This window comes from Ambystoma mexicanum, chromosome 8, assembly GCF_040938575.1.
Source record: "Ambystoma mexicanum isolate Mex_15411 chromosome 8, UKY_AmexF1_1, whole genome shotgun sequence".
NCBI lineage: Eukaryota > Metazoa > Chordata > Amphibia > Caudata > Ambystomatidae > Ambystoma > Ambystoma mexicanum.
Window position 1 is genome coordinate 603483194 of NC_090929.1, and position 24568 is coordinate 603507761.

Sequence of the window (24568 nt, forward strand, 5' to 3'; positions counted from 1 at the left end):
TGTAATGGCGTCAGTGAGGTGCACCTTGTATTCTGATTGGTCCCCCCGCGAGCCCCCAAGCCTGGGACCATCGCCGTTCCCAGCTTGCGATGTACCTGGTATTGGCAACATTGTGTAACTATGTGTAAATGGTGGACAATGGACAGGTTTTGCTAGTGGCTGGTGATCACGCCTTTCACACCGCTGTAGGTGCCCAACTTGTCGCTTTGTTGTTGCACCCTATGTCTCAGACGTGGGAATCCGGCGATTTTCTGTCTCCTGAGCTTGGCATTTTGTCAGTTCAGCTTGGTCACGTGTGGAGAGACCATAGCTGGAGCAGAATTATGAACATTTGATTTGTATTTCGGCTCTGAGGGTCACTTGGCGGTGGCAGGTGTAATCTTGGCACTGAGAGCGCGGCATGTGGGTTGCAACATCGCAGCCTTGGCGGTGAGCTCTCGTTAGAGCTCGTTCTGCGTGGTCAGTGCTTTGCTTTTCGCCTTGGGAGGATTTCGTCTGGGAGGCTCCTGCCTGGGAACTCTTGCTTGCAGCCTTCTCGGGCCTAGCTTCTGGGCGGTGGTACATGATCCATAATGTGGGTGTTGCAGGATGACAGAGTGTCACAAGCAGCAGTAGACATATATGATGGCGTCTATATGGGGATGGGGTGGCAAAGCATCTGCAAGCGTATACACGAGCTCTTCAGGCATCTTGCGTTTCTGCCGTACGGTAGGAGGCCTATGTGAAAAATAACAACGATGCACGTCCGTGAGTGCGCCAGTCTGCTACGTCATAGCACTGAGTATGTTCTTTGTGTAGGCTGGTGTGTGAGTGACCAGTGTGCTTGGTGGCACGTGTGTTCTTGTCAGCTGGCTATGTAGTTGTGGCATCTCTAACGATGTTGGGTTTCGTGGTTGTTACGTTAGGTGAGCCGGTCCATGCCGCAGACGTCGGCTTCACCAGGGCATGCTATTGGGCATGCTCCTCGTTTGTGGGGAACGTGGACACATGGTACCTTGTCATCAAGTAAAGAAGTGAATGGGTCAAAGTCCTCTCACGTGGGGTGCTTGGACCGTGATCCTCTAGGCCAGGGTCTGGATGAGAATGGGGGGAGGGTGCTTTCCCATTTTCCCACTTCAGTCCCCCCTCTGGTCGACTTGTCGAATCTGCTCTCTTGTATCCGCGTGGTCTCCACACCTTTGTTATTCCAGCTAGGTGTCCATACTGGTTCACATGGTCTTCGAATGACCAGTACATGTACACACATCGACCGCCGGGTTTGCAGTATTCCCACTTCCCAACATAATTCTTCGGGTTTCTCGAGTTCTCCACCTTCACTGATGGAGGCTGTATGTCTGCTTCTAGTATTTGCTTGCGCAATCTCTCCCTTTCTTTTATGATAATGTCTGTGTTTTGTCGTCTTCTGCTGGTAGTAGGGCGTGCATGCCAATCATTTCCATTATTTCGTCAGTTGTATGTGCTGTCCTCGCTTTCCACAATGTCGCACCTAATAGGGCGGCCATACCCAATATGATGCATCCAGCTATTATCTTAAGCCCATCTGACAGCCAAGACGGCATCCAAGACCATAGGTATGAAAACCAGCTACCATCTCTCTTCACACCCTTTGCTTCCTCTTCCATGTTAGTGTGCATCTTGGCAAGTTGTGATACTGCCTCAGAAAGCGTACCATTGTCTGCGTTGTTGGCAGGAATAAATGTGCTACACAATCTTCTAATTTGTGCACAAACCCCTCCTTCCATTGCTGTAAGGAGATCCAGCATATATCTATTCTGGAGTGCCACCATTCGTACTGCTCTCAATTCTTCTTTTATCGCATTGAATCCATTGACGGTGGAGTTTATTGTCATCATTAGCTTCCATCTTGTTATCTGAAGCCACATCGCATTTGCATATGCCTGCTCTGCTAAATAGTCTGTGTCCCAGTGGAATGTCACTTCCCCGTCAGTGGCTCACCTTGTCTTTTTACTCTTTGACAATATTGTCGTGTTGTTTTTCCTCTGTCCTTCTCAAATTTTCACTGATCTTTTCTTCATCTTATTTCCTTCGTCCATTTTAGGGAAGCTCCTCATTTTAACATGTTTCTGTGGCACTACTAGGGATGGTACATTTATGTGTACCATAGTGCATATTCCATCCCACGATGGCGGCAAGCTGTTGTATGATTTTTCTCGGCAGGCCCAATAGTGATTCATTAACACTGCTGTACCGGCACCCTCCTCATTAATCATTACTATTCTTCTGCAGTTGCTGTTTTTTCCAACATTAATGTCTCTGTTGTTCTGATAACAAAGTGTAGGTGCAGTTAGTGGGAGTATTGTTACTGGATCCTCGTCCTTCTCCAGCCATGTTACCAGTCCTGCGCTCTTAATCCATCCGTCGTAGCACTTGTTGTTTACTTCATCCATCTTCGCCACCTTTGCCTTTGTAAATGTTACCATATTACTCCCCACAACTCCATCCGTCCACCCTTCCTTCATATACACCTTTCCATATATTAGTAGCAGTGGTCTTTCCCAGCACCCTAATACTCCAGGAACTTCTCTTGCACGCCATTCACATGGTAGGTAATTCAATGTTACTTCCTTTGTTTCCTCTTTTTCTGGTCCATCCGTCACATACTGGAGCCCCCTTGTTTTAGTTGCCAGTAGTGGTTGTACATGGAGAGCGTCTTGATGAAGTTATTGTCATACGGGTATGAGTCCCTCGTCTTCCACGTTATTATTGCCAATCTGCCTTGAAATTGTCCTTTTGTTTGGAACAGGGCTAGGTATATCAAGCACTCCACTGATGTTGCAGGTACTTAAGTAGCCACAAATGTTCTGGATACACTAACGGCGTATGGGATCAGTGTGCACACATAGCAGTTGTCCTTAGTTGTCCCTCTACCCGTTTTGGAGATGTACTGGTACCGCATGTTGTTTGAGATGTGTGCGGACTCTATAAGATATGTGTCTACCCCACTATTATCAATGTCTGTGCTACGTTTAACCCTCTTCCTGTTTACACTTGCGTTACTTTTACCACCTGATACCATACCTGTCGCAGCCGTGGTGGGGAGTTTATTAGTAGGGTGTGCAGCCATAACATTGGAAGCGTAGTATGCCTGCCAGACAGTGGCAGCAAGTAAACTAGTGATGAACAATAGGCTTATAAATTTTAATTGAATAACTAATCACTGGCATGTTTCTCTTACCTTTGCTGCGGTCCTGCAGCTTTATACTTTTGATGGTATAGATGCCCGCCTGAAAATGTCTAAAAAATGCTCATTAATTTGTTAGTTGTTATTACTCAAGCACTCCCTATCAGATAATCGTTTAATGCCCAGGCAAAAAAGCTGTTCCGACGCATACCTTAATGTCCTATCTCTCAGGGCTGGTAAGTGCTCGTGGAGATGTGGGAATGATTGCTCTATGGCCAAAATGAACGTGTTATAATACACACTTATTTTTCTTTTCTTTAAGTATTTTGGTCTTTTTGTGGCATATACAAATTGGTGGGATAGTGCTTCAGGGGTATCGTCATCTGTGGGCAGCATTTACCTCTGGGCAAAAAATGTGAGCATTTAATTACTGCACTTATCTTTTACACATAAACAGTACTTTGTGATACCTGCATGTGCGAGACAAAAAGAAAAAAAAAAAAGAACATGTATGTGTCTACAAGTGTGGTGTAATTTGGCAGTTTGTTAGGCAATGTCCTTTCATTTAGGTGGCAGTAGGGGCAGGGCTTGTTTGGACGGGTCTTATCCGGGCAGTGTTCTTCTTACTTTGGGATCTCTTGACCATTGGGTGGGCTATGGGCAATTCTTCACTTGAGTCCTTGCAGGTGTTTGGGGTTTGGGAGGGGTCAGTGGCTTCGCTGCCTTTGTCGTTTGTTGCTGTTGCTGCTGCATTGGCCCAGTCGTCAATGCAAGGGCGGGTCTGATCTTTGTAGGGCTTGATGTCATGCAAATGTGTCCATACGTTCTTGTCTTGGAGCTTGACTGCTCTAGGAGCTGCTTTTTCCACCAGGTGGGGCCCCGTGAATCGGGGGCTATGGCTATTCCACCAGCGGTTATAGTTCCATAGCAGCACTCTATCTCCTTCACTTACTGTCCACTGTGTTGCTTGTTCCTGTCGTTCATTTGCTCCTTCTTCTTGCTGGATATTCTTCGACCCGCCCCACGTCCACTCGAGCTGTTGAGAGATAAAGGCTACACTAGTAATCAAGGAAGATACATATTCGTACATTTCATCACCAAAAACAGTCTGGGACGAATGACCATCTGTTATAGCCGTTGATGGAGGTGTCAGTGTGAGGCGCATTTGGCGTCCGGTCACCACCTCGTGGGGTGTTAGGTGGTGATCCGACCCCGGCCTGTTTCTTAACCCAAATAGAGACAGTACAGCCACCTTTTCTTTGTTGATTGTTGAATTTGTTCTATCTCTTCTTTTAGGAGGCCGTTGAGGTATTCACAAACATCATTCACCTGTGGGTGGTACGAACATGCAAACTTGTGCTTTATCCCATGGAGAGCAGTGATGTGTTGGAACATTTCATTAGCAAAGTGTGGGCCATTATCAGACTGCAACACTTTGCATACCCCCCACCTTGGAAAAACTTCCCTCACTAGGAATTTTGCTGCTCTGAAGGCATCAGCATGGGAGCATGGACCCGCCTCGATCGACTTTCAAAATGGGCATACTACCACAATCATGTACCTGTATCCTTGACATACATTGATCATGTCGACGTAGTCAATATGGAGGTGTAGGAAGGGTCCTTCCGGCCGAGGTATAACACCTTTGATCACTTGCAGCATGTGACCGGCCGTGAATTGTTGACAAGTAAGACAATTGCTAATGAAGTTTGCAACGTGTGAGTTTAGCTCGGGACAGAACCACCCTTCCTTTATCCTTGCTGCAATCACTTCTTTTCCTGTGTGTGCGGGATGATGTAGTTGAGCCAGGGCTGTTTTCAATAGAGCCAGGGGCATCACTATTTTGCCTGTATTGTTTTGTCACCATAATGCATCTGTGGGGGACATTGTGTATCTTCTTTTTACCCATAGCTCCTTCTCTGCCATGGGTGCTGCTGCCTGTAATTCCATAATTTCATTTTCAGGGATGTGGGTGTACCCATCCTTCAACATCATCTGTCTTGCCCCCGCCCTCCCGTTATCTTTTTCTTTTTCTGGGGGGGTCCAAATCTCACCAAAATATGCAGCATGTTTAGCATGTGCGTCTGCTGTTTCGTTACCCTTGAAAATAGGATCATCCCCGTTTGTATGGGCCAGACACTTCACCAAGGCTACTTCTTTGGGATTTTTAATTACTTCAATTAATTCAGCCAATAGTAGGTCATGTTGCACTGGTGTGCCGTCTGCTCTTCTGAACCCTCTTCACTGCCACTTTATTAACCCTGAATATACAGTTGATGTGACGTACGCGCTATCAGAATATATGGTCACTCTTTTGTCAATGCTTTCTTTTAGTGCTAAAATTAGGACCACTAATTCTGCTGCTTGGGACAGAGTAGTGTTGTGGTAACTGGACGCATTTCACTGGGACATATGCTAAATCCGTTGTCAGTCTCACCACTGCCGCTCCTGTTCTGCGTATCCCATCACTTTGGTCAATTGTTGAAGACCCATCAATGTATGAAATCTCTCCCCTCCCTCTAGGGCGTTTTCCTCAACCTTTCATGTGCTGGAGTAAGTGTCAATGGCCTGTGTGCAATCATGAGTATTTGTCATCTTCTGCTACCTCTGCTATGAACCTCGCTGGGTTAACGTTGTTGCACCTTACAATTGTTAATTCTGGCTTGGACAAAATAACTTCATACCCTGATGCCCTCTAAGTGGTCAATGTTGATTTTGGTTTGTTCAGTATTGCAAAAAGAGCATGCTCCACATACAATGTGGTTGGGCAGCCCATTGTTATTGATGATGATTTTTCTACCACAAAAGCAGTGGCAGCCGGGCTCTGTTCACATGGGAAGTATCCTAACATTACAGGGTCCAGGTGTCCACTGTAGAAAGCTACTGGTTTGTGCCCCATGCTAGTTTCTTGTGTCAGCACTGCCCTCATTACTGCTGAGCTACGATGTGTGAAGATGAAAAATTGTGCTTCATAATTTGGAGTAGCAAGTACTGGTGCTGTTGATATGGCATGTTTTAGTTCCTGGAATGCCTCTGTCATTTCTGTTGTCCACCTTAACTTCTTCTCCCACCTCTGCACGTCTTTGAGTGCCTCAAGCAGTGGTCTTGTGTACGAGCTGTAGTCAAAAACCTAAGCCCTGCAGTAGTTGCATAGGCCCAAGAACTGCTGCAGTTCTCTCACTGCCTGTGGCTGGGGTGTGTTGGTTATGGCCTGTGCCCTTTGTGGTGCAATGTGCCTTCCATTTTGTGAAATGAGCTGTCCTATGTACAGCACTTGGTCTTGGCAGTACTGCAGCTTCTCCTTGTCTACTTTGTACCCCTTTTCTGCTAGTACTGTGAGCATTTTGATGGAGTCTCTCCTGCACTTCTCTTCCTTCTGTGGTGCTGCAGATGATTATGTCATCTACATAATGCAGCACCGTGCTTTCCATTTCATTGTTGCCCAAGTCCATTTGTATTACCCTGTTGAAGATAGATGGTGACTCGCAGTACCCCTGGGGCAACCTGGTGTGTTTCCATTTTGTGTTGCGGTATGTGAAACTTGTCAAGTTTGGTAAGTCAGGGTGATAAGGTATTGAGAAGAATGCATTTTTTAGGTCAATCACGGTACACCGTGACGCCTCTGCTGGTATCCCACATAGTATAGTGGTCGGGTTAGCCGCTATAGGGTATTCTGCTTCCACTATGTGGTTGAGGGGTCTTAAATCCTGGATGAAACGCCAAGACCCTCCCTTAGCCTTGTGCACAGGATACACAGCAGTGTTGCATGGAGACTCTGATGGTACTAGTATGCCTCTGTTTATTAGTGCTGTTATTGTTTCATATATCCCCTCATCTGCCTCTTTTGATAGGGGGTATTGCTTTACTCTTGGCAATATAGCTCCTTTCTTCAACTTTATTTTCACCCCTCCAATGCTCTTTATACAGCCCACGTCATATGGACTGGTGGTCCATAGAGATGCAGGTAATGTAGCCAAATCCTCCTCTAAAAATGGTGCAGGGGTAGTAGCTGGTGCCTCTACCGCCAGTGCCATCTTCTGCGCTACGTCTCTGTATGTCACCGTCACCCAGATGTCAACACTCATCTCAAACACCACCACCCCCTCACCATTATTGTCTGAGAAGAGCTCTTCATCAGATACCTGTGTCAGTCGGCACCCCTCTGCCAGTGCTATTATCGCTCTCCATGCTCTCCCTTCACTATCTTGGGCGTGTACTGCAATGTAGTCCTGTGTTGCTACAATTCTCTCAATGCTCAGTGACGTCCTTGTCCCCTCCCTTTCACTGGCTGGTTTCTCAGGCCTAAAAAGGTAAGTTGCTGGCCTCCTCCAAATGTTTCCTTCAATCCCTGGTAGCTATGCTATTGCCATGTCTGTCCATATTGGAATAGTTCTCCGTCTATTGGTTCTGCTTTGGCTACTGTTTTGCTGCAATAAGCCTGTAGTATTTGTCGTGCTGTGAGCATGTTTATGCCTGGTGTGGAGCATATTATTCCCTTGTCAGTAAAAGAGAGATTCATATTCAGTCTGCTCATGATGTCCCTACCTAGTATGTTTACTGGTGACTTTGTTGAGCATAGCAGTGGGAGGGACATATCATGATCACCTACCTGTAGGAAGATGTTATCAGTAAATGGAACCAACCCTCGAGACCCAGAAAATCCTTGAGTGTTCATGGCCTCGCCTGACAGTTGAAACTGTCACTCCCTTATGCATGCCCTGGTGGCCCCGGTGTCAACTAAGAAGGAACATTTTTTGTCACCTATCGTCACCTGTATGTATGGCTCCTCCGCAGGGTTAGGTGTTACAGATAGGATGGGACACATCAAGGACATCTGTGGGCTGTCCTATTGTGGGTACAGTGACTGTCCGTTCCCCGTGTATGGGTTGTGACCCAGTATCGTCACCTTCCCTAGCTGTGTCTGTGCTACAGGTGTGTCAGTGGATGTTATTGCATTGTCCTGTATTTGTGTGAGCTGCTGCATGGTGTGGGCCTGCTGTTGTGGTTGCAGTACCTGATGTTGTTTCTGTTGTTGTTGCATCGGTGTTTGTTGTGGCGGTAATTGTTGCTGTGTCCCCTGCTGTTGTGGGTAACCTTGTTGTTCCACCATAGGCCCTTGCTCTCCCCAAGCCACCTGTGCAGGCCTCATCCTACATGTACGTGACATGTGTCCTACTAATCCACATATCCAGCATGTCGGTGGTTCCTGTGCTTGCCATTGGAGTCCCCCCATGTTGTCTTGGTACCCCTGTTGTCCTTGTTGACTGTGACCCCTGAACCCTCCCCCTTGTTGTTTTGCGGGTGGGCCATATCCTCTCCCTCTCATCTGTCCACCCCTCCCTCTGTAGTTATTCCAGTATCCATTTCCCGTTTGCATATAGCCCCATCCCGTGTATGGTGGGGGTGGACGCATTTGTTGTGTCATTACTTGTGCTTGCTGCATTGGTGATGCCTGTTGTTGTGTTGTGTTTTGCGTTCATGTGTCCTGTGTGGGGTTGGGTGCTGTTATCAGTGCTCCCTCCATGGCATATTTTGATAAATTCTTTTGGACCAATTTCGCTTCTTCTACCTTCCTATCTTCCTCCTTTTGTTTCATCTTTTCCTGCCACATCCTACAGTAGTGCACTATTGTCAGTTGTATTTCTGGCCATGCTTTGGCTTCCATTCCCACCAACTTCAATTGTTGTTGTACTTGCTCCGGGAGCCCCTGTACTAGTATGTGGTAGAAAATTGCTGGTGTTTTATCCCATTGTTCCCGCGTTTCCAAGCGCCACTTCTCTTGAATCTCCTGGATGTAATCAACAGGATCTTCATTCTCACGCATCTTGCATGATGTTATTGCTCCTATATGTGATATGTCTCGATATTGGACCCTCAATGCCTGCCAGAGCGCATGTCTGCAGTTGGCAAATGGAGCCCCATCATGTGCTGTGTCGTTTATTGTTACCCCGGGGAATCCTGCCCTTTTCCAAATGTCATCAGCAGCATCCCCCAGTATTGAAATCAGGAGGCCCTTCGCATCTCCCACCGCTAGCGTTTGCCCCGCAGTTTGTTTTTCCATCTCATTTATCCACTTCCCAGCACTCAGCGACGGAAGCCTGCATTTTATATTTTCCTTATTGGCATGTTTCCAGGGGATATATTGTGGTCTGGCTCCTCCACTCTCTAGTAGCGGCATTAGATTGTACTCCCTCTCATCTCCCTTCAACCGCCTATGTGTGGTTATGTTAGTATGTTCATCATCTTCCTCCATATCTGGTAACTCTTCAATACTATCAATGTTACAAGAGTTTATCCTTTCGCCTCCTATGTCATTCCTTCCCCTCTTATTACCTTTTTGTCCTATCGGTGGTGAGTTTGCTCGTTCTTCCTGCCTGCGTCCTGGTAGGTCCCTAAGTCTGCCAACATATGGAGTGTGCACGGGGGTCGGTGTCAGCGGGTGTGGTGTTGGTGCAGGCTTGGATGTTAGTGAGTGCAGCGTTTTCTTTCCTGCCTCCCTCACCTTTCTTTCTCCCGCGCCTTGTTGTCCCCGCCTCTCGCATGCCCATTGTGACTCGCAGTTAGTGCGCATTCTGTACAGTTTGTCTAAACTTTCCCTATTGCCATCTTTTCCACTTGTGCTCGAACCGTCCTCTTCCTCGCTGCAAAATCCGTCTGGAAATGTCAATCCCCACTCTGTGCGTTTCCCTCCTACGGTTACTGTCCTTAAATCTATTAAATCCACATCTACGTATTCACCTCCTTCAACCTCAACCCCCTGCGTTGATGTAGATGCCACCTCCTTGTCCTGGCGCGTGTACTTCCTTGCTCCACACTCCATCCTCCTATCTCCTCTCTTCTCTTCCTTCTTCTCCACTACTTATCCACCTATTTCCACTCATTTCCTGTGGAGCTCTTTCAATACCTCCACACTGACCCTTTCTAGTATTCGGTCCTCTTCTTCCTTTCTTCCCTATCTTCTCCCTTCCCTTTTTAATATGCTTTCTATAACCTTACATTCTTCATACTTTCGTGAGCTTTCAGATATAATCTCTTTTCCACAGTCCCATTTCTCTATTATTCTCTTCCCCCTCCTCCCCCTTCCTTCTCATCTCCTTGTTCTCTGCGCGTGCCATTCTCTCTGCTATAGCTCTTATGTGCTCTTCTTCCTTTTTCCTCTCCTCTGCCTGTTCCTTCATTCTCACCACTGCTTGCTTATGTGCCTTCTTTTCATCCTGTCTCTTCCATGTCTCCTTCTCGAACTGTCTGATCAGTGCGCTTCATACGTTCCTCAATTTCGCCAACCTTTCCTCCAGTATCTCTTCCTCCTCTTGTGAAAGTCGTCCTTCTCCCTCTTTACTTACCTCCTCGTCCTTTTGTGTGTCGTCCTTCTCTTCCTTATTTACCTTTCTCACTGTGTCCTCCTCTTCCTTTGTTAGTGTTCCCCGTAGCTTCAGAAGTACCTGTGCCGCTACCCACTCATCTTGCCCTATGTTTGCAAAATTCCCCAGGGCGCTCTTATCGCTCTCCGTTCCTATCGGTGTTGTGGTGGAATCTACCGTACCCGCCGCCCCCACTCTTTTTTGACAATCGTCTGCGGGTGCGTATGGTGGGGGGCTGCACGCGGGGTTGGAGTTTCCCTCAGCAGCCGTTAGTTGCTGCTGCGCTGCTTCTCTAAATTCTGTTATTGGGTACAACCCCCCCTTCCTCCTCCTTCACTACCTTGGCTATTATCACGTCCTCTCCCCCTTCTTTTTTAACTTTTACCTCTGCTACCCTAAATGATCCTTCTGTTTCCCCCTCACTTTCTTCAGCGCTGGGTTGGTTCTTTGTTTCCTTACCCCCACCCCCTCCTTTCACCTTCTCTTCTTTATTGTTTTTTCCTCCCTTATCCCCTTCTCCTCCTTTATCTCCTATACTGTAAACCTACCCGGGTCTCCTGGTCTGGTTCCCTGGAACATCTTCCAAAGGTTAAAAACGTCTAAGTAGTTTGCCAATTTCTTCCCCTTGTACGTGTTGTGGAGCTATGTTAGCAGACAGCGTTGGATAAACGTATCGAAGCTGCCTTTGGGTGGCCACGGTACTCCTACTTTATTGTCCGTTCCTTGTGTCCACTCAATGCTATACTTTATTATCTTCTCCTTGTGTGGTGACAGTGTCGTGCAGATGTGCTGGAGTGGTGTAGTTAAAGCATTTGCTCTGAACCCCAATCCTGCTCCTGCCCCCGACCTGTAATACATTGCCATGTTACACTTTTATCTTTTCTCAACGTTAGCCTTTTACCTGGCCCCGTAAACTGGGGACTTCCGACTGCCCGCTAAAAGGAAAAGCACTTCTGATGTTACACGAATATACTTTGTTATTCCCTTCTTTTCAATCTTACGACTATGGCCCCCTTGGGCCGTGGTGCACAGAGCCCCCTGCGGCTCTGTGTCCTGTGCGGCGTGCCTCTAGGCTGCCCCATCTTCCTGCGCCTCCTTTACTCGGCACACCTTCAACTTAGCTCCTCCTTCTCCCGTTCCCGCTGTCTGCTCAAGCCGCCTCCCCTTCTTGTGCAGCCCCTTGTTGAGCGCGGCTGGCGTTCTCTGTGCGCGGCCGCTTCTCCCATTTGCCCTTCCCCATTCGAGTGCGGCCGGCTTTCTCTGTACACGGCCGCCTTTCCCCCTTTTTGCACTCCCCCTTTGTTGCCCCAATTCTTGACCACCCCCCGAATTGACGGGGGATGGTCGCAGTGTCCTATACAAGCTTTATAGATGACGTCCTCAACCTCTACGAGATCCTGTAAGTATGTACAATCTCCAAAACCTTACAAATGCACGCTATTTCTCACACTTTTGTCCCCCATTAACCCCACAGCTGTCTTCTCGCCGCATCGAGCAAGGTAATCAACAATAAACTTTTATAATCGGACTGCACACTGCGTCCCCTCGCGTGTGATGCGCCCCCTCTCCCGAGGAGCTTAACCAGCCAATTATCTTCCGCGCTTGGTAAACAACCTAGCTACCCCCTGCGGGAAAACATCATCTGCTTAACAAGCTTCAATACTCAATTAGTAGGGATCCTCATCTATTCATTGATCTACAACGTCAACTCATAGGAAAGCCACACCCCCCTCTTACACAGGTGTCCGTGATCTCAAACCAATCCACGCCCTTCAACAGTCATACGTGGGTGCCTAGGGCCCCACCCAACTCGCTGCGTGACGCTGTAGGAGACGGCCCTCGTGCCTGTCCCGCTACACCTCAGTCGCTGCTGATTAGTCAAAAATCTATTTCCACACACTGCTACAACCACCTGCCTCCCTCTTTACACACCCCCCCCCTCCCGTACAACATTACGTGTGGTTGGGTGTGCTATACTCACCAAGTCCTCGCGAGCCGGGGTCACTCGACCGCGGGCACCCCTCCAAAGCAGCTTGTCACCTCCCCATGTCTGGACCGCGTGTGGACATTCGCCAACCACGGGCGGGATACTTCTCAAGTTGGCTCCTGAGGGCCAATATCTGGATTGCGCTGTCTTGTCTTCTTGCAGTTCCGCGATGGTCCTGCAGTCCTCAAAAGGGGGCAACGGCAGAGGGGGCTTCGCTGCCGGGCTGCCTCGTTGCAAGAGGCCTGGTAGTGATGTACTTGGGTTAGGTAGACCTCAAACAGATCTCAGCAGTGCCTCCAACTTGTCGGGGTGATTTCCCAGGGGCTGGCAGAGCTGGCCGCGGACCTGCGGGGTTGGGGAGGCCCCAACTCCTCCCGTGTCCCAAAAGGAGTATGAAGCACACACAAGAGCAAAGTAATTACTGCTGTTTATAAGGATAACGGCAGGGATTGTTCTCAGCCCGTATGCATCCGGGGAGACGCTCTCGTCATTAGTGGGGCTCGCAGGCGCTTTTTACTGTAGTATGACGCGATACGCGCGTCACCTGGGAAAAATTGTCACAAAACTTATCGCCACTTCGGGTTGGCTCCCTGAGTGGTAGGGTTAGTATGGCTACCTATATGAAGGAATATTAGTGGATAAGGACGGGTCGGGTGGTACACTTGGGTTGTCCCTAAAAGTTGTTACAACAAATTGGTTACAAGGGGACACTTGGTGATTGGCTAGCTGAAATGGCATCAGTGAAGTGCCCCTTGTAGTCTGATTGGTCCCCTCGCAAGCCCCCAAGCCTTGGACAATCGCCGATCCCAGCTCGCGATGTACCTGGTATTGGCAACAATGTGTAACTGTGTAAATGGTGGACAATGGATAGGTTTGGCTAGTGGCTGGTGATCATACCTTTCCCACCGCTGTGGGTGTCCAACTTGTCGCTTTGTTGTTGCACCCTGTGTCCCAGACCTGAGACTGCAGCGATTTTCTGTCTCCTGAGCTTGGCATTTTGTCAGTTCTGCTTGGTCATGTGTGGAGAGACCGTAGCGGGAGCAAAATTATGAGCATTTGATTTGTATTTCGGATCTGAGGGGTGCTTGGCGGTAGCAGGTGTAACCTTGGCACTGAGGGCACGGCATGTGGTTGCAACATCGCGGCCTTAGCGGTGAGCTCTCGTTAGGGCTCGTTCTGCGTGGTCAGCGCTTTGCTTTTCGCCTTGGGAGGATTTCGTCAGGGAGGCTGCTGCCTGGGGACTCTTGCTTACGGCCTATTCGGGACTAGCTTCTGGGCGGTGGTACATGATCCATAATGTGGGTGTCGCAGGATGACAGAGTGTAACAAGCAGCAGTAGACATATATGATGGCATCTATATGGGGATGGGGTGGCAAAGCATCGGCAAGCGTATACACAAGCTCTTCAGGCATCTTGCGTTTCTGCAGTGCGGTAGGAGGACTATGTGAAAAATAACAACGATGCACGCCCGTGAGTGTGCCAGTCCGCTACGTCGTAGCACTGAGTATGTTCTTCATGTAGGCTGGTGTGTGAGTGACCAGTTTGCTTGGTGGCACGTGTGTTCTTGTCAGCTGGCTATGTCGTTGTGGCATCTCTAACGATGTTGGGTTTCGTGGTTGTTACGTTAGCCGAGCTGGTCCATGCTGCAGACGTCAGCTTGACCAGGGCATGCTATTGGGCATGCTCCTCATTTGTTGGGACCGTGGACACATGGTACCTTGTCGTCAGGTAAAGAAGTGAATGGGTCAAACTCCTGTCGCTGGGGGTGCTTGGGCCGTGATCCTCTAGGCCAGGGTCTGGATGAGAATGGGGGGAGGGTGCTTTCCCATTTTCCCACTTCAGACTGGCAGACGATTTATAGGAAGCAAGAAGATAAATCTTCTAAGATTCTTGGAGGGACAAATAGTTAAATAAGGTTGAGCTTTTTTATACGTGTAAACCATCTCTGATATGAATCCATACATTTTTAAAGAGCATAGATTACTAAACTTTTCACATCAGTCCCAATGGTCTAATTTGTTCTCAAAAGCATCCTTTAAAGCGTAATAATCTTCCTCCCAATCCGGGCCCCAGTCAATTGACTCAAAAAGCCTGATGACCGACGCATCATATTTTAACGATCCTCTGTTTCTACCTGTCTCCAAACCCAATGAGTGTAATAAGTGGCCCTCTGAGCTACACTTAGTTTTAATATATAATAAGGCTTGTTTTTTTCAACAGCACTGATTTTAAGGAGATCAATCCCAATTCCAGCCTTATAATTTCCATAGGGACACATGTGGTTATCCCCAAAAGCTTCCTCCAGTATTTATCCTCATTTCTCTAGAGGCATGTCAGATTGGAGATAGTTTGACTTTCCAGCCCATATAAAACTACAGTGACCCGATACTCGAGGTATAATCGTCTGGCTCCCTCAAGGGTAAAACCTCCAGTACGTTTGACAAATTGTGAAACCAAAACAGTTAACTGATCGTCTTTCCTAATGCAGGAGTCAATAGATATTTTATACCCCCTTTGAGGCTCAAGCTCAATGCACAGGTATTTGTTTTGTTTGGTATGCTCAATCTAAGCCCCCCACCCATGTGGTTATGTTGTACACCATTTGTTGTACAGGCGCCTTACAAATATCCAATAAAAAAAGAAAAAATGTTGATTTATACTATGCCCCGCTACCATTTGAATGGTCCCCAGGCGCTTGCGTGGCTCTGTAAGAAAGTGGGTAGGTTAGGTCAGTGAGGGAAGAGGGATAGGATAGAGGTGGTGTTTGTCTGTTGATGTTTGCAGTATCAGGAGAAACTGGCATCTGTGTGTGTCGGCTTTCTGAGTGTGCTTGGATTGTGTGCAACTGGGCTTGATGTGTCCATAGGGGTAATGTCCAGTGTCTGAGTTGTTTGTTGTTTGCTGCTGTTAGTTCTTGCGGTGGATGTGTGGCTTGTGTGTTTTGTGTGTAGTATTGCTAGCCCTTTGGGCATGTGTGGTAAGTCAGAGGTTTGCGGGAGAGGAGCCAGGAGCAGGGGATGGTTAGTAGTTATGGGTTGTTTTGTTGTCGGTTCATTGATCCGTACTGCCGCATGATTGCCTTGGGTCCGGGGTGTGAGTTGTGGGTCGTGTCCATTTTTAAGCCGGTCTCGGTGAATTGAATAGCCAGGTTTTCATTCGTTTTCTGAAGGTTAGGTGATCTTCTGTCCTTATTTCCTTCGGTAACGAGCTCCAAAGTTTGTTTATCAAACAGGAGAATGCTGTTCCTGCAAATGTCCTAGTCTCATGTTTTGTTTTTGATGTGGACGTTGTTGCACAATCTTAAGTTTCTTCCTGGTTGATAACGATTAGTTTTGACTGGGAGATGCAGAGGGTTTTGAAGCTACTGCATTTTTCTTACTGAAACCCAGTCTAGGTTTCTCGGGGCTGGTGTGATGTGGTCTCTTCTGTTTAGTCTCAGGATTAGTCTTGCTGCAGTATTTTGGATGCCTTGTAGTTCTATGTGAGGCATTCTGGCATTTCAAGGTAGAGACTGTTTGCATAGTCTAGTCTCGATAATACCAAGGATATGATTGCACGAGTTCTGTGTGGGAGGGTGAGGTAGGGAAGTGTGCCTCTAATTAGTCGCAGGAGTGAGAGTCTGCTGTACATGAGTATTCCCAGGTTGTTTATCATGGCGGATGCCTTCAGATGTGTTCCCATGGTCTTGGGTTGAAGTTATCTTGAAGATGACTTGGACATTGTCGGCGTAGTTGTAGGCGGGGCCAGTACATGGGCTTGAATGTAGATGTTGAAGAGTAGTGAGGAGAGGCTGGATCCTTGTGGTGGTGTTTTTGGTGTTCAATGTAAATGGTGGTAAGTATGTTCTTTCGGTTTGGTTGGCGAGGACAGATTTTAGCCATTGTAGCAGAGTTCTGTATGCCACATTCCTCCAGTCTCTGGATTAGTTTTGTGTGTCTGATTCTGTCGAAGACGGCTGATATGTCTTGTACTATGAGGGCCAATCGTGTTCTGTTGTCTACATTCATTTTTAGGTTGTCCTGTATAGATATAAGAGCTGATTCGGTTCCTCTTATGGGTCTGAAGCAACTGGGGAGTGGTTGAGTTCTCAGTTGATTTCTACATGGTTGAGTAGTATTTTGTTAATGTGGTTCTCAAGTAGTTTCACTGGGTAGGGTCGGTTCAATATCGGTCTATAGTTGGTGGGGTCATCTGCATTTCCTGTTACGTTTTTAGGAGAGGCTTGAGGTATGCTGATTTGAAAGTTCTGGGCACTATTCCCATGTTTAGGGATAGGTTCATTAGTAGCTGGAAGCATGATGCCAGTGTTCTGTGGTTGAGGATTTCTTTGAAGATGCCTGGTTGGTGTGGGTCACTGGGCGATCAGTCAAATTTGGTGTCTTTAGTTTGTTTGTTGAAGGGTTCTTCGCTTACAGGTTTGAATCGGTTGAGTGTTGTGGTGGTTGGTGGTGCTCTAGTTTCTAGTGGTTCTGGATTTGTTTGATGTGTGGCTTACGTCGGTGGTCTGTTGAACTGTGTCTATTTTTGTTCTTAGGTGGTTTGTGATGTCTATAGGGATTGTGATGGTACGATGCATTTGTTGCATGATGTTGGGTTTCTGTTTTAGCTGTTGCCATGGATCTAAAGCACCCCTTACACCCTCCCACTGCTCATCTTCACTTCCCATTTCTCGCTGGCCCACAGAAATACATCTTAGGCACATCAGATCCTGTAGTGGCAGTCACATGCTGGGTGCCGTCCGGAGGTTTTGTGGTGGATGCAATGAACCTGGCTGAAGCTTGATTCAAACAAAACCAAGGCGACGATTCTTGGGGTTCGAGCACGGCACACAGACAAATGGAGCTGCGCTATTCCTTGGACTATAATTCTCTAACTCCGAGTTCATTTGACTTCTTGTTCCCATCTGGGGACACTGTGCTTGTGCCAGAGGTTGGAAATCTGACCCCTGTTGGGGCAATGCATTTACCTGTGGAAGCCAGTTTCAGCTGAAGTTAAAACCATTTTTTTTTTACTTTGGAGAAACCCAAAGAGTGTTTACGCTTTTCTGTCTTGACCTGAATATGTTATGTGAGCGTAACACTGCTGAACTTCTGCTTGTGCTGGTAAAAAAAAAACAATACAGAAGAAAAAAGCAGCTGAAACTCTGAGGTGTGTTCGCCACTTAAACCATATTACCACCATTTCCTGTAATCTACACGGGATCCGGGATCTGGCAAGATTTTGGACACGGTGGAAGACTACTGCAATTCTGCCTCTCAACCCTCAATTGACTAGCTGATTAGAGTGTGGGACCTCCAGATTGTTGGCGACTGCACCCCCAGGATTGATCTCCTCACCCAAGGTATGACTGTCAAGGTTTCTTCCAGTTCGTTTCCTGGAGCTCAAAGCACAAATACGACTATCTTTTGTTTCCTCGCTCCCAGGGTCCTGTATTTCGCACAGTTTAACTTAACTATCCCATAGGAATGTATCTCTAATGTAGCAATGATCAATGGTGTTTCAAATAGGCAGGGTGTACACTTCAATCCCAAACTCGGCCACCTGTTGCAGGGGAGCCCCCTTTAATTTTTATTGCAAATGGCTTTATGCTCTTTTCGGTGTCGCTGATCGTTCATGCCAATAAAAGACAAAAGTGATATTGCTTTTCCATAAAACATCGAATGCAACAATCCTTGTCCCCAGTGGCTTGTCTCTGAACCCACTCTCTGTTCTTATTTCGCTGTGCTCATAATTCTCACTTGACCGCAAACGTTGGAGTCACTTCCTGCATCTGCCCATCTGTTCCTGCTTGTGAACGTTTGCTGTGGCCTCAATTCTGGTTTCCTTTCTGTAGCTATTTCCATTCGTGGGTTTATCCATGCACTTCATCATGACAACTACTCTGTAGAGCATTGCATTCCACTTGCAAAATCACATTGGTTCTAGACTGTGACGGTATCCTGTCTTGCTCTGGGGCCCTCCAGTAAGGTGACCAAGTGAATGATTTGCACGCGGGTGGTATGGGGGATGATTGCTGTGCTCACCCACAGTACTTACTCTCTGTGTCAGGACAGGGAACAATCGCATTGCCACTCAATCAGTGGTAGAAGTGTACCCAAAAAAGTAGTGGAATTGTGACCCGGACGGGGAGCAACGTTCAACACATTTTCAAGAGTTGCAGCCATGCTCTTTGACCGCCAATTGAGTTGAAACAGATTTCAATTTAGCTGCAACTGCTATTGGGTGTTAAAGTGGAGAAACAAGCTTTAACTTCACAAAGAACAGTTCCAGAATGGTAAAAATATGGTTGCAAAAAGTAGTGGAACTGTTAACAGTAAAAAATAAAAGAAGTGGAACGCTGTTCCCGACCGTTCTCGCTCACCTCGACCACTGCACTCAAAACTTCTGCCCTTAAAGAGAGTTGAAGAATAGCAATCTGACAGAACCAGCAGCAACTGCACTTTCTGCTGACCTTGTGTGGGTGCAAGAATTGCAATATAACTCTACATTGTGAAAGAAAGGGATCTGAATTCGGACGTAAAACATGACAATCTTCCATGCCCCAGGGCCTCTGCTCACATACAGTTAAGCTAGGGGAATCCACCTGGGGATCCATGTTAGAAAGTGTGCCACAAGATCCGATTAAAACATCATTTTTACTCTTTGTATGCTCCATAAAGCAGATGGACTCGCAGGAGCGGCTGAATTGTCTTGTTTGTGTACATCGTTTACTGTATTGGATTGTATGTTTTTTCTACAGGGCCTTGAAACTGGTTTACCCGGTAGTGCGTGCACTTAATGTATTATTTTACTACTACCATATGGGCAGGGTTAGGGTGTGACCACCAGAGAGAGGAATACGCAGGAGGAAACATCCAGCCCTCAAGTCTCATATCGGAACTGTCCGGGGGCCCATCAGCCAATCCCAATTCCACCTGCTTGAAGAGGCACACTGGAGTTCCCTTGCCTAAGAGAAGGTGGGAAGGCATGTCAACGAGGTGGCAAAGAGTGTGGCAGACTGAGAGAGGGCTGGCCAAGTGGAGGGGCAAGCCAATCCCACACCAGTGCCGGAAATCATCCTCCAGGGTAGAGCCCGGGAGCTGATTCAATCCCAGCTAAGACACCTCACAAGAAAGAGACTATAGGGATGTGCCAAAGCCTTTTAAAAACCTTCAAACTCAGTCTGTAATGGAGGGTGTTTGGAGACAGAGCTGTTTTGGAGCTCATTGGTGGGAGGAGCAAAAGGATTGTAACAGAAGCAGAAGTTCAGAGGCTGGAGCCCAAGAGTTTGAACGAGTGGAAGCTGAAGGTAAGAAGCAAAGGAGAGATGGGAAAAGCTAGGGAACATCAGGGGTTGGAGCGAGGTTATTACCAAGAGGAATGTGAGTAGATAAGTGAACATTAGTGGGGCTTACCCGAGGTGGAAAGGGAAATTGATCAGGAGGAGGTTGGTGGATTTGGTCAGGGGAGCATGTCCGGGAGCTAGGTACACCAAGATTGAACATCAGTAGGGGGCAGGCATGGGAAATCCGAGTTCCCAAAGGGGTGTACTAGTGGTAGGTGTGCAGATAACCTCTAGAGAAACTGGGTGCAAGGTGATGGGGACTGAAAGAGGTGAAGAATCAGCGGGTAGATGATGAAACAAGATGGTGGTGTCCAGAGGGGTGAAGAGGATGAGAGAGCTGTTCATTGGAAGGTGGGTGTTCTCCAGGGGGTGAATAAAGTGATGGCGATGGAGACAGGAACAAAGTAATCTTGCGAGTGAGGAGCGCCCAATGGTGAATAGAGGAGGGGGCGCTGTTGAAAGTGATGAAAGGTGGTTGTGGAATAAGCAGGAGCTGGAAGAGAGACCTCGAAAATGTGCAAGAACTGATTTGGTGGATGGATTAGTAGGAGTGTGCGCGGAAGTCTAGAGGCCGAGACTTCAAGGGGTTAAGGTCTCTGGATAGAGAAGTTGGCCACACACTCAGCCTGCCTAAAACTCCAGGCCATGCAATGTTTGTTTTCACACAACCTCTTCCCAACGACCTTATTCCCTTGCATGGACAGTCACAATGATCTGTCGAGGGACTTTCTGGAAGAAACTAAGTCGGCGCACCTCGCTTTCAAATTGGTTGCCCCCTCTGACTTGCCAAACCCGTTCTACAAAAAGAAAAAGAAATGTTTGTGACCCCCTAAAACTCACAAAGCTACTCATGAGAGTGAGCCTAAGGGACACACCCAGCGACTAGAGTTGGCAAATACCATCTCAAAACTGTAGCACCTTTGCTTTATTTGCCTCTTTTGGCACACCATGTTCACATCTGGCGAGGGGAATACTGTCTATATGCAGAGAGACGTTTGAGAATGTTTAACTATCTATCAATTTTTTCTTGTAAACCACAACACTATACTGACACATTGAGTTGCACCCCATGCCTTCTACATTGTTATATTGGCCCGCACTGTAGCGGTTCCCAAATAAACCACTTGAAATATCATTTCTTGAGCGTGCCAGGTGTATTGACTACCATCATTTATGTAGCAGGGTGCTATGGCACATATATGCCAGCCCCGTCTTTCATTTTCCTGCAATGACCCACTTCTATCTAACCTGCTGCAATATTTCTTTCTACAAAATCAAACCTGAATATTGCACTGCCTTCATCCTTACAGATATTGGGCCTGGTTATTGCCTTTTGCGGCCAGAATTTGGAGCATGACCACACATTTTGTGATTGCTTTGTCATTCACAAAGCATCTCATGCGGCCGTCGCAAGTGTCGCATGCTTCAAACTCTTCCCAGTTACCAAAAAAGTGTGCATGTGTTCATATCCCTGCAATGCAAACACGCTATTGGACGGGGTTGGGGGGTGGAAGAAATATGATTTTTTTGTCGAAAGTGGTATCAAACTTAGAGGAATGTGAACCCTTCCAGGCGAACATGTTTTAAAAAAAAAAAAACAGGACATTTCTCTAACACACTTTGCACATGCAAATAGATGGGTCCAGAGGTGCAAGCAGGTCCCATCTATTTTGGAAAAAAGTTTTTTGTTGTTTTTTTTTCTTTGGTGTAGGTAGAAGCACATTGACATTTTCTTCTATGTGAATTGGGTCCAAATGTGCACCAGCAGTTTTTCCACTTGCCACTAACAACCAGCAAAGTATATTCATTTTTTGGATGTGCCTCTGCTTCATTTGTACACTGTCATTCCAGAATACCTCTGTGATTTGATAATTCCAATAAAAAAATAAAAAAAGCACTATTTTGATCGTGTGATTTTATTTCTGTGTCATGCAGTTCAATGCTAGGATAGGTGGACTCCTTGAGACATTTAGATGCAAAGGAATTGGTGGCAGCCATGGAGCCTATTGGTGATAGACAGAAGGAGCATGTTGCATCGGTGGGCCACCTTAACTTATAAATGTTTCCATAAAATGATGTCCACACATTTGGCAAATTTGCAACCAGCTTCGGAAATCCTCAGTTTTGCTTCTTTCTTTTGTTTTTTGTTGTGCTTTTTTGGTTTCTGTAACTCATGGTTTCGTTTTTTATCAATTGGCCACTAAGATTCCGGAATAACTTCATGGCACTGAGCTCTGGCTATTTTGGGGTAAATTAACATTGATGAAGTGCAAGTTGATCCACCAATCCAGAGTGCTTTCATTCTTCACCTGTTGGGAATCTAAAGAATTTAGATGTTTGTTAAAAACAACAGAAGAGCAAAAAAAAGAAAACCATAGTAACTGCGCGCATTCTGGGTAGGAGTAGATTCCTGAAGATCTCACAGAAGAGTTATTCATCTTCAACACAAGATGGCTAAGACTGCCGGCCATTACTCATCCCAGGCAGAAATACTCCAAATCCAAGCTCGCAGTAACAACGGTTGCTGTCAAATCTCAGCAAGTTAAGGGCTCAACCCAAGCATCTGTTCAGCCGGAAGGACACAGATTCAAATCGAGCAGGGCTGGCTAAACCCTTCATCCTTTCGAAGTTAACTCATTGAGTAGTAAATAAATTGGGTGGTAACCCCGATTGTCATCAGCAGAAGAACGTTGGATGTGTCTCTACAAATGAGGATCCTTGGCATGGGGCAGTAGTTACTGAAATTGATTTGCGATTTCAAGATTGCTGATATCACGCTCATACCCATTATCTACTCGCCCTCTTCATCCACTTGTTCCCAACCATTCCTAGGAGGCCCAATTCCCTCACAGGATTCTGAAGACCCTCACTCTCACCATCTGCAAATTCCATTGTGCGAGCGAGACTTACTCGTGCTTTGGTGGCTCCACAGTTTCCTGAGCTGCCCCCCTTTTTCAATTTCAGAAATTGAAACTGTGCTCTCCCCAAATGGCACACATCATTTTGCTGAATGAAACGTTTGTACATTTTAAACGGTGTTCAGACATTAGATTTAATGTGTGTGTTTGCTGAGAGCATAGCAGTCACTGCAGAAACATACATCCAATGCCTGGACATACCATAATATCCCATGGCCGGACTTTCCGTCCATGATTGCATGTAATACTCGCTCCTCACAGGTACTTAAACCCTGGTTAATGCACGAAATTGACACACACACTGTGACAAAGGCTAAAAGCAATGTGGAGTCTGAATTGGTTGTAAGTGCGGAAATAAGGCTAACATTTCAGTGCCTTGACGCGGGAGAAATCTGACAAGAGGTGTTGGTCAAACATTTTATGCTACTAATATTAATATGTCACGGAAATGGCAGAATCTGTTTTAGCATATTTTTCCATTGTTGGAAAGAAGTTAAACATTAGAGTTTGTCCGAAAGAGATCAAAGTCAAATGCAGTGGCTTCATCGGAGTTGAGCCAAAGTTCCAGGAATTAACGTATATCGTTTCAGAAGCTTCTGTTCTGGGTGTTTATTTGTCCTTTATGTGGTTTGGTCTACTCAGCATGCACGCATGCTAAGCCATCTCCTTTGCACATACCTCTTGCACATCTACTATATTAAATCCTACAGGTTCAGTTTAACCCATCAACCACAAACGGTGGATTCTTCAAGACCAACCCTCCAAACCACTACCACTGCAACAATTAACATAAACATGGAACCATGAATATCAATAACCCAGCCATCCTTATTAATACAAACAGGAGACCCCTTGCCCCCCACCGCTACCCCCTGATGACAAACTGATATCCTACCGGGTCACTTCACCTTCTATACTCTGAGGAATAGGAACCCTCTCCTGTGACTTCTCCATGTGTCAATCTCCCCCAAACGTACCTACTCACCTTAAAATCTATTATCGCTTCTACACTGTGTCTGCTATCACCGTCAACACCACCTGAATTACCTTGAATGCACTTTGAGCCTACTGCATGGCCTACAGCATCTTTTAGCCCCACAACACAATGGCCTTCTCCCAGACAAGTAGTTCTCCTGGTAACCTAGCACTGGCAGCTAATAGATCTTGGCTTATCCCTCTGGATAAGCACACACTGAGTGCCACCACCACAAACCGCATAGAATCAGGACATCATTCCTTCTAGTCTGCATACGTTAACTCCTCAGGTTTCACATCATCCTTTGTCTACCCGCCACAAACTCTCCCTCTGCTGCCACCTTTTATTCTAGATCTGCATGCCTAGAGGCCGACAAAAAGACAGCAGTCTGCCAGAGGCGTAGCCAGGATTATCTAACAAGTAGGGCCCGAAGCTATTGGAGTTGGGCCCACCGCAGTGACATTAACATCTGTAAATGCTCAAACTGCTCTGCTGAATGGGCATTTACAGATTGTGGGTGGGCTTTGCCGCCTCAGACCCTACACTGTCTAGGCCTCTGCAGTGTGCTGTACAAGGCCAATTTATATACATTGATGGTCATGCTTACAATTTACTAGCCAATTTACACAAACCTAATTTTCCACACATGCCCTAAAACTGGTCAATTTGTTATCCCACGTTCGTATGGGTTTGCTTAGTTGTGGGGATACCACATTCAACGAAGGATATAAATAGCTGGAATGACTTGTTTTGTACCAACAACTTGTGAGTGTCAGCAACCACTGCCACACAGTTTCTGCCCCATACCATCTCTCTCCAAGATCCATCGTCCACATTAACATGTATGATGCGCCAGGTG

General features: G+C 46.8%; 1 protein-coding gene across 8 annotated transcripts in view; it reads left to right on the forward strand.

The window, feature by feature from the left end:
* ARHGEF10L (Rho guanine nucleotide exchange factor 10 like) overlaps positions 1 to 24568 on the forward strand; it is a 972373-nt gene that overhangs the window by 514650 nt on the left and 433155 nt on the right. The window contains exon 1 of one of the 8 annotated variants that reach the window (XM_069610315.1): positions 17219 to 17832. The exons of the other annotated variants lie outside the window; for them this stretch is intronic. The gene's annotated coding sequence lies outside the window, so the exon portion shown is untranslated. Of the gene's footprint in view, positions 1 to 17218; positions 17833 to 24568 lie in introns of those variants that run through there. 8 annotated transcript variants of the gene reach the window in all.